The sequence below is a fragment of the Paroedura picta genome, chromosome 9 (assembly GCF_049243985.1).
Source record: "Paroedura picta isolate Pp20150507F chromosome 9, Ppicta_v3.0, whole genome shotgun sequence".
NCBI classification, from domain to species: Eukaryota; Metazoa; Chordata; class Lepidosauria; order Squamata; family Gekkonidae; genus Paroedura; species Paroedura picta.
In genome coordinates this window covers 61821310-61834766 of record NC_135377.1, presented here as the reverse complement: position 1 = coordinate 61834766, position 13457 = coordinate 61821310, and the positions used below count along the sequence as shown (strand labels likewise).

The window sequence follows — 13457 nt, the reverse complement described above, 5'->3', positions numbered from 1 at the left end:
CGTCTGGTTTGTATTCAGGTCTCTTACATTGTAAAACTAACAGTCTGCTGATCTGCTTTGTTTTTCGAGAGATGAGTGAACATTGGTAAGTGAATTTTCATCACTGGTAGGAGAATTTGGAGAGACATAGATGTTTATGTCCTGCCTTGTGAAATCTCTCCTGACCATCATTTGTACACTTAAGCCTACATTGTATTCCCATTTTGCAGGAGTGTTTTTTGGAAGGGTGTCCTATGATGACCCAGCCAAAGCAGAACAGGGATTTATCTTGCAAAGAAAAATGGCTAATTTATTAATCCATGAGTCGAAAATCTAGCTAAGGACAGTATGAGATCTGTGTCTCCTATTCATCTTATACGGGCAGCCCAGCCATGTTTCACAGAAATAAAACTCACAAAGTACCCCTATACAGATGGTTAAAAAACAACAACATAAAACTTAATGCATGCATGTCACAGATCACCTAGCTGGGGTGCCTGAAAATAACAGGCCCCTGCAGTAAACTGTGGTTTAAAATCAGAGGGTCAGAAAGTTCAGAAGAAGATGGTTCTGTCTGAATATTCTTGAACTTCACCAGCTGTCATCGTTTGACTTTCCTGTCCCAGTAATCTGCAGTAAGATCAGTGAGTTGGCCCCTGGCCTGCATTTGAGGACTTTGTTTTTATGTAGAAGTAGCAGTCATCAGTGAAGGGGGAAAAGACCAGAGTCAGAAAACGAATAATTCTAATATCCCTCAGTAACCGAAATTCCTCACAATAATGGGTGCCTGTTGAATCAGAATAGCAAATGTTTCGCTCAAAAGAATGCTTTGCATAAGGTAGTTCTAGAAAAGAATCTGCTCAACAAGTTATAAAATGCAGTGCTACGATCGCTTACGACACTTTGAGGCATGCCCTTCTGTTACTCATGCTTCTTTAGTCACATCCATGTCCTTGTTTTTTGGTGGTGTTGGTTTTTTCACTCCCAATTTCAAGTATCCATTTGGATATATTCCAGTTACCCGCCTGACTTTGCCATTCTTGTTTGATTAGTTGACTGTAGTAGCCAGTTATTTTTCGGGTTGCCTGGCTATGTCATCATGATGTGTTTCATTCTCTACTTCCCCGCTCTTCTATGTTCAGATTGAAGGGACAAAAATAACTCGCCACAGGCAATTTTGGGCAGAAGACATTACTATTTAAAGTCTTCTATGCTTCCGGCAAGGGAGCCACTTGCTGATTATATTTCTAAATTGTGGGCAAACTATTTAATAATGCCTATTTTGGGAAAGTGCTGTGGGTGTAATTATACAAATCTGTAGGAAAATAAACAGATCTGTATAGGCATTACCTGTTAGTGTCCAGTTTCAGTTGAAGAATCATTTTCCAGCTTTACTTCGAACAACATCTGGAGTCCACACGCTGTTTAGTCATCAAACTGCTACCTATGATATAATTGAAGAAATCCCTGAAAAGTGAGCAAGTATCAGATCAGAGAGCTAGTATTGCAGAGTACCTAAAATGAGATGCATTGTGTTGGAAGTCACTGGTTTGAAATTCATCCTGGTTACCAACCCTTCAGATATGATTTACTTCATGGCTTGTTTAGTGTAGCCAGGAGATCCACGGATTGTCTGGCAGCCAGGCAAGGGATGTTCAGAGGTGGCTTGCCATTGCTTGCCTCCACGTCATGACCTCTAGTGTTCCTTGAACACTAGAGGAACTACCATCCAAATCACTGGACGTCTCCCATCCAAATACTATTCAAGATCAGCCCTGCTTATCTTCCAAGGTCTGATAGGATCTGGCTTGCTTGGGTTATCCAGGCTTAGGCACCCTTCAGGTAGCTTTGATTGATTAATTGATTTATCATCTATCAATCAATCATTAGTTTTTATACCACCACTCCCAAAATGGTTTCTGGCGGTTCACGAGAAATTTTCCCCACAATAAAATGCCATAACAGTAATAAAATTCCCCAGTTAAGATCATTTTAAAAACTTAGTTATAACCACCGCCTGGTGGTGACATCTCCCTCAACCGGTAACCAATGCAGCTGCCTCAGCCCAGGCTGGATGTGGATCCTCCAAGTTGTTCCCAGGAGGCCTTGATCTCAAAGCTATAAACGTCATCATCTTTGGGCCTGTTGACAATTTTAGCACAAAGACCATCTCCAGGAGAAATTATCATGCTCACGGTCCCTTGATTTTCATGTGAGGCCAGCCAAGTTCCAGGGTATTTATATCCCAGGACAAAGAGGACCCCAGGCCCCTCCTCTCCTCTGCCTGCTACTAGCTCCTCCCTTGTCATGCCTCCCTTTTTCATCTGTTAACCTGGATGCCTGTGCATCCTTTCTCTATCCCCTCACAAGCCTTCTTACCACCTGTACTCACAGACACCTGCACCACCCACACATACATACATTTCCTGATGATACTGGGCAATGCATATGGATGGAAGCATGGATGGCTGAATGCTTGCGAGCAAGTGGGTAAGAGGAGAGGCAAGTGGGCATAAGGGGAGATAAGTGATTAGTGGCAGCAAACTCTGCCAGAAGCCCTGGGCCCTGGCAGGTGCCTCTGCTCAGAGTCTGCTGATACTGGCTGGCTCACAAGAAAAATAGGTTTTTATAGCCTGCTTTTCTCTACTTTAAGAAGTCTCAGTGGCTTACAGTCCCATTCCCTTCCTCTCATTGCAACTTGTGAGGTAGGGGGGCTGACATAATTCTAAGGGAAATCGTGACTGGCTCAAGCAGGCTTGGATATCAAACCAGGTTCTTCAGATTAGAGCAGCTTTTCTCAACTATTTTACCATTAAGAAATCCCAGAAATATTCTTCAGATTTCGAGAAACCACAAGAGTTGCTTGAACGTGCAGAATATGGTTGGGGAGCATAGCTGTGTACATGCCTACCCGAGACCTCTCCCCTTTCCACCCCTCCGGGCCATTCCCTGGCCATTTGGGGAGGGAGGCAGGGTTGACGTAACCATATATAGTCATATCACCCAAGTTTAACAAATTTTATATATATATATATATATATATATATATAGAGAGAGAGAGAGAGAGAGAGAGAGAGAGAGAGAGAGAGAGAGATAGAGAGATAGAGAGATAGAGAGATAGAGAGATAGAGAGATAGAGAGAGATAGAGAGCCTCTTGTTCAATCCCAGCAGCCGGCTCAAGGTTGACTCAGCCTTCCATCCTTCCGAGGTCGGTAAAATGAGTACCCATGTATATATATATATACAAAATTAATTAACTCCCACACATTTGGGAAACCCTGGTTGAGAAAACCTGGATTAGGGTCTGCCAATCTTAACCAATACACTATGCTGCAGAATATGATTTGCATCCAATCAGCTTTTTATTCAATATTGCCCAACTCCCTTCTTTACTATATCTTGCATCAGACAATATCAGACAATACAATTATCCTTAGTGTAGCCTTTTTGGGTAGTCAGAAAGAAACCCTTCCTTGTACCACTAGCAGAAAACCTGATTGGCTCCAATCCTATTAAAAGGAGAGAGGGGGAAGTGTTAGAAAAACCATTATTCTGAAAGAAGTATAAATATTGCAAGCTTTGAAATTCTGGCTGGAAAAAGAAATGGTCCGGGAGCATTTCTGTTCATCTATTCTGCTAGATCTATGCCAATTTTGTGCAGTCAGAACAAAACTTCCCATCTTAAATGGTGGTTTGCTGTAATATTTGCCTTGAAGCCATCCTGGCTCCAGCCCACAGATTCTGTCCTTGGAGCCTTATTTCTTTTCCAGATGAAGTGGACAATCTGTAATGTATGTGGTATAAAATGCACTGGAGGGAAAGAAAGACTCTGGAACCATCGTATTTCTATGGAATGTATTGAAGAAATTATGTAGGCTTTTTTCTCCCTCCTCTTTCCAAACACCTGGAGTTCATGCTGTTGCTACTTCTGCTGCTGGCTCACTGCTGCTTTTCATACATCACCCTGTCAGGGGCCAGGGAGGAGGGGAATAAATGTAAAAGAAATGTGGAAAAACAGGCACGGCTGGGAAAGCTGCGTCTGATATTGAAAAACTAACTACTTGGGCAAGCATAGATTCTACAAGAATTTATTTCTCCCCTCCCTGGGCCTTATTGGCTTAAGAGTGCTGGATAGGGGAAGAGCTTTGCAAAATTCTAGTGCAGATGTGACTCGTTTTGGAACAAGGGTGTAATCTTTCAGTTCGGTACCCTTGCTAAATAAGAAATTTGGTACTGAGGCGGTTATGACATGCTGGAGCGCTAGTGCTGTGTTGTGGTGAGAGTCTTTAATGTAGGCTGGGGAAATGTAGATTCAAATCCACACCCAGTTAGGAAACTTGTTCCCTTGGGTTTAGTCACCATCTCCCATCCTAACCTAGCACAGAACTGGGTTTTTTTTAAAGGTATCCAGATGTATCCAGAAGATACTTAGCTGTCTGCCTGCCATGATCTGCTGTCTAGGCCTCTGCCCTTCAAAGGCGAAGGGGATAGCAACTAGAGACCAGGCATTTTCTGTAGTCATGCTTCACTTAGGGAAAGTCATTCCTTTGGTGTCTACATTGCTTTGCTTTAGGTGCCGGGCTAAAACATTTCTGTTTGCCCAGGCTTTTATTTAAAGGGTTGATCTTTTAAGAAGATGAGCGTTTTTTTTTTGTACTTTGCTTTTTACTACTCAAAGGAGTAGTACGTGGGGAACTGTGACTGGCCCATATTCTTACCCATATATCTGGGTTGGATATGGGTGCACTTTATTGTTTTGTAGGGTTGCCCTTGATGATGGCACAGAATGTAGAAGTCAGAATATTGACAGGTATTTTATACCTGATGTTGAGGGCTGGTCCAGTGTAGTGGTTGGAGCAGGGGTTCATGAAATCCTGGGCTTTTTTGATGGCCATGGAAGGGTTTCATGAATGGTTGGGAGTTAATTAATTTTTATATATTTTTGAAATTTGTTAAATATTTATTATGTGATATGACCATATATGGTCATGTCAACCTGCCACTCCCTCTCTCCCAAAATGGTCAATGATGGGCCTGGAGTTTACAAATTATGACCAGCTCTGTCTTTAAAAAAAAAAAAAAAAAAAAACTATACACTTAAATCAGTTTAGACAAATCTCAGAGAAAAACTGTTCTTTTGTAACCCACATACGCAAAGGAGTCAAATGGCTTACAATTGCCTACCCTTTTTTTTCTCACATAAGACACCCTGTGAAGTAGGTGAGGCTGAGATAGCTCTGAGAGAACTGTGACTTGCTCAAGGTCACCCAGCTGGCTACATGTGGAGAAATGGGGAATCAAACCTGGCTCTCCAGGTTAGAGGCCAGCACTCTACACCACGCTGGCTCTTCAAACAATATGGTAGAAAACAATAATTTACAAGACAAATCTACATTTTGTTTTCATACAGTTCTATTTGTGCTTTGAGTATTCTTGTGTGCCCGTATGCTTGTGTTAAGAAGATTTAGATGAATTGTTGGTGGAATGTAGTAAAGACTTTGCCTACAAATAATAAAGGTTGCAAGCAAATGCTGGGTGGACCTTGTTCCAAACAATTCAGTGTCTGTGTTTATTTCAGGTGAAAGGATTACAACCAAAGGAGGGTGATATGGAAGAGGAACATTCATTTAAATAAGCTAGCCTTTCAGTTCAATCATGTGGTTTAGTAATGCAAGGAAGTCTACTACATGTCTTTAACCCATAGATAATAGTTGAACACAGATAACAGTTGAGAAGTCTGTAGTATCCGATTTGATATCTACCAGTAAGAAGTGTCACACATTAGTAAAATAACCTTTGGACTTACCGATGGGAGTCCTTCTCCCCTGGAGTAAGGAGGACATCTGCAAGGATGGGTTTTCCCTTCGACTTCTCAGGGAGGGAGGGGTTAATTAAGACATCTTCACTTCCTGTCCTGCGTGCTGCGCCTCGTTCCCCAATCCGGACACTCCGAAAGCCATAGAGTAGAATAACTGAAAGTAGAATTTATTAACCTTAAACAGATTTATTATATTAACTTTGCAAACTTCTTGTTATAGAAAGAAGAACAGGAAGGAAAGAGGAAATTTGCTGCATTTCGCTAAGTTCATCTGTGTCTGTCTAACTGAATAGCGCTTCATGTTCTGGAATCAGCTTGGGAGGGCCAGATGTCCTCCTTACTCCAAGGGAGAAGGACCCTCTTCGGTAAGTCATTCTTCCCCTTGACATTTGCAGGGATGGGCCCTTCTAGAGCTTAACATACCTAGGTGGTTACCTTAGACTGGTTCCAAAACATGTTGCAAGCCTCACCTGCCAAAGGCAGCCTCAGCAGAACTATATTGATCGATTTTGTAGTGCCTGGTGAATGTGGCAATCGAGGATCATGTTGCCACTTTACAGACTTCTAGAATTGACGTTCTGTTTACAAGAGCCGGGTTAGTAGACACACTGCATATGGAATGCATGGTGATCCCTGTAGGTACTGACAAACTAAGTGATTTGTATGCCTCAACTGAGCCTCTTGTGGTGCAGAGTGGTAAGGCAGCTGTCTGAAAGCTTTGCCCATGAGGCTGGGAGTTCAATCCCAGCAGCCGGCTCAAGGTTGACTCAGCCTTCCATCCTTCCGAGGTCGGTAAAATGAGTACCCAGCTTGCTGGGGGGTAAACGGTAATGACTGGGGAAGGCACTGGCAAACCACCCCGTATTGAGTCTGCCATGAAAACGCTAGAGGGCGTCACCCCAAGGGTCAGACATGACTCGGTGCTTGCACAGAGGATACCTTTAACTTTACCTTTATGCCTCAACGATGCAGTTTCTCAGATTTTTACTGATTGCCACCTTATACATTTTCTGTCCCATGTTTGGAAGGGTTACTGAAATGAAAAGGCAGAATGAGGAGTTGTGCGCAGGACAGGAAGTGAGGGAGGGTGTCTTAATTAACCCCTGCCTCCCTGAAAAGCCATCCTTGTAGATGTCCTCCGATCTGGAGGGAGAACAGGTTTTAGTCCAGTAACCTTAGAGACCAACAAGCGTTTCAAGGTATAAGCTTTTGAGAGTCAAAACTGTGTCTGATGACGGGAACTTTGTCTCACAAAAGCTTATACCCTGAAACGTCTTTTTAGTCTATAAGATACTTAGAAGATGTTTATAGGCAAACAAGGTCACTGGCCTAAGGTAAGTGTTCTACTGCAGACCACCATAGCTACCCTCTGAAAGCATGAAACAAAGTTTTGAGTCCAATGATACCTTTCTGTATCTGACAAAGTGTCTATGCACACGAAAGCTCATACCTTGAATATGTCAGACCAACATGATGTCACCCTCATGAATCTATCTTTATGGAAGGCATTAGTACGAGGTGGCCAAACTCTGCTCTCCAGATGTCCATGGGCTACAATTCTCATGAGCCCCTGCCATCATGCTGGTCCGGGCTCCTGGTCATCTGGAGAACCACAGTTTGGCCAGCCCTGTATTAGTAGAAGCCTCCCCCCCCCCACACACACACACAATTAAACTCCATCTGTTCTCTGTCATTTCAGGGATTTGTTTTAGCAGTCTACATGTAACTTTGGGATGCTGACAATGGTCACACTCAAGTGTTTTTTATTTTCCTGGGAAATGACCTTTTTTGCTGTGAATCAAATACCTTATTTTTAGATCTGCAGTTTGGTTTCCTTTAGAGAAAAAAAAAGAGAGGAGGGAGAAAGAAGGGTTGTTTCTGTTTGGAATCAGTCTCACCTGAAGCATTCTTGGGTTTTTATTTTCCCTTTAGCCTGTAGCTAGGAAAAATTGGCAGCTCAGTTCGGTAAATCTCTGTGAATCATTCGAATCAGCACATGGAGGATATGAGCCACCCTCCAGAATGCAGTTAGCGATCTGCACAGGATTCTGCTGAAGCTGCAAGTTGAGATTAGGACAACACCTCAGTGTAGGCAGGGGCTGGGTGACTGAAAGGTTGTGGGGTGCTGGAGATGTTAGTTCTGCCTTCCTCACCTCTATGCAGACTGGAAAGAGACAGCAAGAGAGAGAAGGAACACATGCCATAAACCCAGAGCTAAATCATTCCAAGGCTTGCCTTGGCTAATTGATTTTGTGGTGGAGGAAAGAGAGGAGATGCCACAGAACAGTCAGGCCAAGGTCTGAAACCTTGGAGATGATGCCACATCAATGCAGCTTGGCGGACTGGCATTCCAGTTTTTATAATTTGTGCTGGTGCCTTGTGTCTGTTTGTCTTCTTTCCCCACTGTACTTAAAGGGGGGGAAAAACACCTAACAACTGGATGTCGTGGAAGGCCAACCACTTTTGCACTTCTTGTTTTCTTTTCCCTCCGGGATCTTTGGCCGGCGAGTGACTTAGAGCTGCCTTTGCTGACTCCACCAATCCTTTTGGCGCGGCTCTCTTGCCTCCACCAACTCAGTGACCTCAAAGAGGACTTGTGAGGACAGACACTGCTAGAAAACAAGCTAACCATATCTTCCCTTAAAAAAAAACACACAGAGTTTTCTTCTCTTGTAACCGTCTTGTGCCAAAGCTTGGAGCCTGTCAGCAAGGGAGACCAACTTTTCTGTAGCATCTGAGAAGTTTAGTTTATTGTGTTTTCTGTTCAGTTTGTAGCTTTTGCAGTGGATTCTCAAGCAGTTCTCATTTGACAAGTGTGCTGACACCGTACACTTGAATGGATTCTTCCCCGGGTGTTTCCTTTTTGTTGTTTTTCACACGTGTATGCTGGCTTCCACGGCTCATGTGGAGGAACGTTACCCCTTCCTCTCACACATGCACCTCTGGTCAACTGGGGAGAGCCTCTTTTGCCACCTTGTTGATAGGAGAAGATTTTGCTCTGCTCTTGGTTTCAGTGCAAAATACACTCTTGTGCTTTCAAATAAGCCAATCCAGTTTGACATACTGCATTCTTCACACTGTCTGTTTAAAATGTTATCTCTGTCAGCCAAAGCTGTGTGTCAGGTTTTGTGGGTACTTTGTTGGATTTGACTGTAAAGAATTCTCTGTGTTAGTTTTCTTTATTTTAAGCCAATAGCATCAGGGAGGGGGCTAAGCCTGATATCTGCCCCATTGACCCATAATGATTAGGCCTACCCTTAAGAGCACAGCCCCTTTCAGAGTTGTGTGCTTTGGTCACCATAGAATGTGATAAAATGTTAGGAATGCTATGTCTGTAATCACTGTGGGTACTTAGCTCCTAAGTGACACAGAAGTTGTTAGTTTGCACACCTGTCAACAAACAACCCACTTATCTTGGGAAGGAGAGGTCCTTTTTCATGGGCCTCACTCTATTTCCTGTTTGTTAGTGCAGTTGAGTTCAGTGCTGCTTTCAAACTCTGTAACACCTTGCTTATTGTTTGCAATGAATTTGTTTTTCTTCCTTTATTCAGAATGTTTATATGAACTGGCATGCTCCTGTTTCTTAGAGAGCAGAAGATAAAGAACGGTTTTTCTATACGCTGCTTTCACTACCTGAAGGAGTCCCAAAGTGGTTTACAAAAACCTTTCACTTCCTTTCCCCACAACAGATACTCCATGAGGTAGGTGGGGCGGAGAGAGCTCTTAGAGAAGTGTTCTTCGAGAACCGCCCTAATAGGCTTGTGACTGCCCAAGATCACCCAGCTGGCTGCATATGGAGGAGTGGGGAATCAAACCTGGTTCTCCAAGATTAGAGTCTGCTGCTCTTCACCACTACCTCATGCTGTGTGGGAGGTCGTGCCTTCAAGACAGAAGCAGAATGGTTTTTTTGTGCACATTGGGGGTTGTTGTAGTTACAGTTGGTTGTACAGTAGCATTTTACAGCCCTAGAGAGGTGCTTGGAGTGATTCATGAAGGGACACATTGCAAAAACTTGTCTCTTTTACTGCACAGTGAAAGAAAGTGGAGGTTGATTGCACTCTTGGATAGTTGACAATGTTGAATGCTAGAACAGTTTAACTTCCGAGTACATCCTGTGCAAAGTTCTTTTGTCAACTTTGTTTTAACTATGCAGGGACCAAGAAGCATTCCCAGCTATACATACTGTCAAATAAATATCTTTATTTCTGTTTCCTCTAACGGGATTGTGTTCTAAAGCACAGTTGCTTTGTGTTTGCTTGGAATTGCATTTGAGGAAGAAATTATTCCTCCATACAATCACATGACACTTAGTTTTCCTTATTTGGGGCACATACGTGTACGGAAGAAGGGTGATTCTATTTCTTTATTATGTGTTTTTATTTTCTTTGCTTGACTGGTAGGTTTTCTCTTGTGTTGTCCCACCAGAATAGTCTTTCTGTTCCTCACCTGTTTTAAAACAACAGATCCCATTTAGCAAAGGTAAGCACTGATGGGTGTGACTTCAGAATGCAGAAGAGTATGTTGTGACACAAGCTGATTATGTAGAAAGAGAAACATCACAAGGATGAAATGATACTGCAAAAAAAAAAGTATACTGTATGACTTGACCTAATGGAGCTTGAGATAAAAAATTTATGGAGAGAGAAATGAGCAGCATTTGATTATTTGCCCCCATACCCTCAGATGAGTAGAGACAAGTCAAAAAGTATTGTTGGCTGGGTGTAAAAAATCAAAGGGCTCACTGTGTTCTAGGTAGTGTTCACCTTGATGGAACAGGTTTGAGAGTGCTCTTGAATCCTGTCCTGCTACTTGGGACATTGGAGGGAGCCAGGAGTGCTTGTTCTAATTTACCATTTGCAGCAGCCCCTGCAGCAGAAGACCTCATCATGGCTACAAGTGAGACTACCATAATGCACTGCATGTCTTTGTAGATGTTTGAGAACCTTACAATGATACACAGTGTGGCATCCAGGCATTTACACTGGTTTTGCTGTATGGATCACAATTTCCCTATACTACAGCTGTTACATTGACTCTCATTTAATTTCGGGGTCCCTTAAGGGCTTTGCTCTGCCTACACCTTCATGAGCCCACCTGTCAAGATGTGCCCAGTCTCAACATGAGAGGAAGATTCTTGAGAAGATTCCCCAGAGGAATTCCCCTGTCTGGTTTGTTGGGCACACTTGGGGTTCTGCCATCTTTCTCCTTCCTGTTGCTCACAGGCAAGGTGCTCGCAGAGGTCGCCAAATGAGTGTGGCATGGCCTGCTGTTCAGGCTCCTTACCCAACAACAAGGTAACAGACTGCATCACCACTTTTTCCACTTCCTTCTCCAGCCTCTGGGCTTGAGCTTCCCTTTATCTTCTCTTGTCTTCCCAAGCTCTGTCCTTGTGCAAACTCAAACCCCCTGGGTTCTGTCTCTTATCTCTCTCTCCTTACACCTGAAGCCATGGGCTTGTATTGTGTTTTGAGCTCGCTGTAGTGTTGCTTTTGGCAGCTCCTGGGTAGTTTCCTCATAGTCTTCCCAGGATCCTCTCAGCTCTGGGGTCCTGGCTGGCATTGCCATCAGTCTCCAGCATTTCCCGAGTCTCCCCTCAGACTTTAGAAGCCAGTAAGCCAGAGGGCCAAAACTGAAACCTGGGGAGGTACATGCCTGGTCACTCAATGCCTCCTATACACCAGATTCATTTGAGTGGAAGTTTAGATCTTGGCAGGATCTGTGGCTAGAGGAGTGGATGGGGCTGTTAGCTCCTTAAATCATCCTTCCATTTAGCTCCCACCTCTGCTGGTGTAATATCTAGCAAAAACCCATCTTGTGTTTCTCGCTTGGTAGCTGTCTCCTGCCTGGTTGCACCTCTCTAGACTTATTGTGGAAATTCCTAGGTTCCAATTCCAGCTGGCTGGTCAGATCTGCTCTGGTTGTTCTTGTCTGGCCACCTATGACCCTTATTCGTTATGTCTGTGGCTTCAAGATCTTCCAGGTTGAATTCCTTTGCATGCCAACCTCACCAGAGGCGATGATAGTAAGCAGGTGAGAGAGGGCCTTCTGTGCAGTGGGCCCCTGTCTTTAGATCTCCTCTCCCCTGACATAAGCTGGTGTGCCTCTCTTTACTGGTTTTCTGGAAGTCTGCTGAAATGTTTGCCTTTTGCCGAGCTTTGGGGAAAAAGGGGTTTAATCCCAGTTTCTTCTCCCTCCTCACCCAGTTAATTGTTTAGGCTAAGCTTTCATTCTATATTTTAATTTTTTTTTTTACTATTGCTGGGTTTTGTAAATATAGCTGGAAATGGTGTTGTGTTAAGCTTTAACTTCCAGATTTTTGGTAGTGTTGGAGTTTTGGTGGTGGTACGTCCTATTGATCAAGTTGTGAAAACAGTTGCTGTTAAATTGCTGGTATATAGTTTAGAAGAAGAGCTGGTCTTTTGTACCCTGCTTTTTACTACCCAAAGGAGTCTCAAGGTGGTTTATAATCACCTTCCCTTCCTCCCCAGCAACAGATACATACTTTGTGAGGTAGGTGAAGCTGAGAGAGCTCTGAGAAGAACTGTGATTGGCCCAAGGTCACCCAGCTAGCTGCATGTGGAAGAGGAGTGGGGAATTAAACCCAGTTCTCCAGATTAGAGGCCACTGCTCTTAACCACTGCACCACGCTGGCTCTCAGACTTTATTGTGTTAACATTTTGTAAATCAAATCGGCCACCCTGAATGCTTTTGTGGATGTGCATGATATAAATTTCATGGAAACAGTAATATTTTCATGGAAACAGTAATAATTATATTTCACATATAAGCTATAGTTAAGGTTCTACCACCTCTTCTTGGGTTCTAGTACAAGCGAGTGGCTGGAAGGAGTCATATTTTCGTTTCAAGTGTGCCTTTCTGCAATATTTTTCTTTGATTTTGCATGAAAACATCATTTCTTGTCTTATTATGGGTAATGATAATGAGCAATGAGGAAACAGCTTTGAAGATGATAAAGGACATTACAGAAGTCATGCTGTGAGTTAACTATAAACTAAATTGTGTTCAAATCATCTGCCTAGGGGAACGGGATCCTGCTGTGCTTTCTCCTTTATCCGCTTTCCTTGTAAGATTTACTGTTTTGTTCCTGCCAACGAAATGTACAGCGCTGGGAGAAAAACACTAAAATTGTCTAACTAATTGTACCGAGGTAGTACTTAAAATACTGAAATAGTCCTGCCGCTTTCCATGTGTACAAGCAGGAGTCCACATGTTGTCTTTTGTCTTACTAGCCAGCCATTGCTTTTATGGCCACTGACATGTCCCCCTTTAAGTAATCTGCCCGTGACGGGAGAAAGGTGGGGTGGACCTCTCACTTCCTGTTGGGGGATGGGGATGGAGAAGGCCAGATGCAGTGTGAGTCTGGACTCTGCTTCCGGCCACTTCACTTTCCCCCTGTGCAGTCAGTGGTAAGTGCTGCATAAAAACTAGGGAGGGGTGGGAGTCTCTTACTTTCTTCTTGAGAATCTGTTGCTGATGAAGAATCTGTTGCTGAAGTTAAAGGGAATGCTTGCCGCTTGCAGCTATTCTCTATTCCCTAATATTTATATAGTTACAATCATCCTTTTGATATGTATAGTAATATTTATTCTAGATATATGCCATACATACTTACTGTTGCCAGCCAGTGCTGGCAACGTT

The 13457-nt window shown here is 43.3% G+C and overlaps 1 long non-coding RNA gene across 39 annotated transcripts in view; it reads left to right on the top strand.

The window, feature by feature from the left end:
• Positions 1-13457, top strand: part of LOC143845043 (uncharacterized) — a 622217-nt gene that overhangs the window by 237394 nt on the left and 371366 nt on the right. For 34 of the 39 annotated variants that reach the window (XR_013234233.1, XR_013234236.1, XR_013234235.1 and 31 more), the window contains one exon: positions 6019-6163. The exons of the other annotated variants lie outside the window; for them this stretch is intronic. This is a non-coding gene — a long non-coding RNA (uncharacterized LOC143845043). The remainder of the gene's footprint in view (positions 1-6018; positions 6164-13457) is intronic. 39 annotated transcript variants of the gene reach the window in all.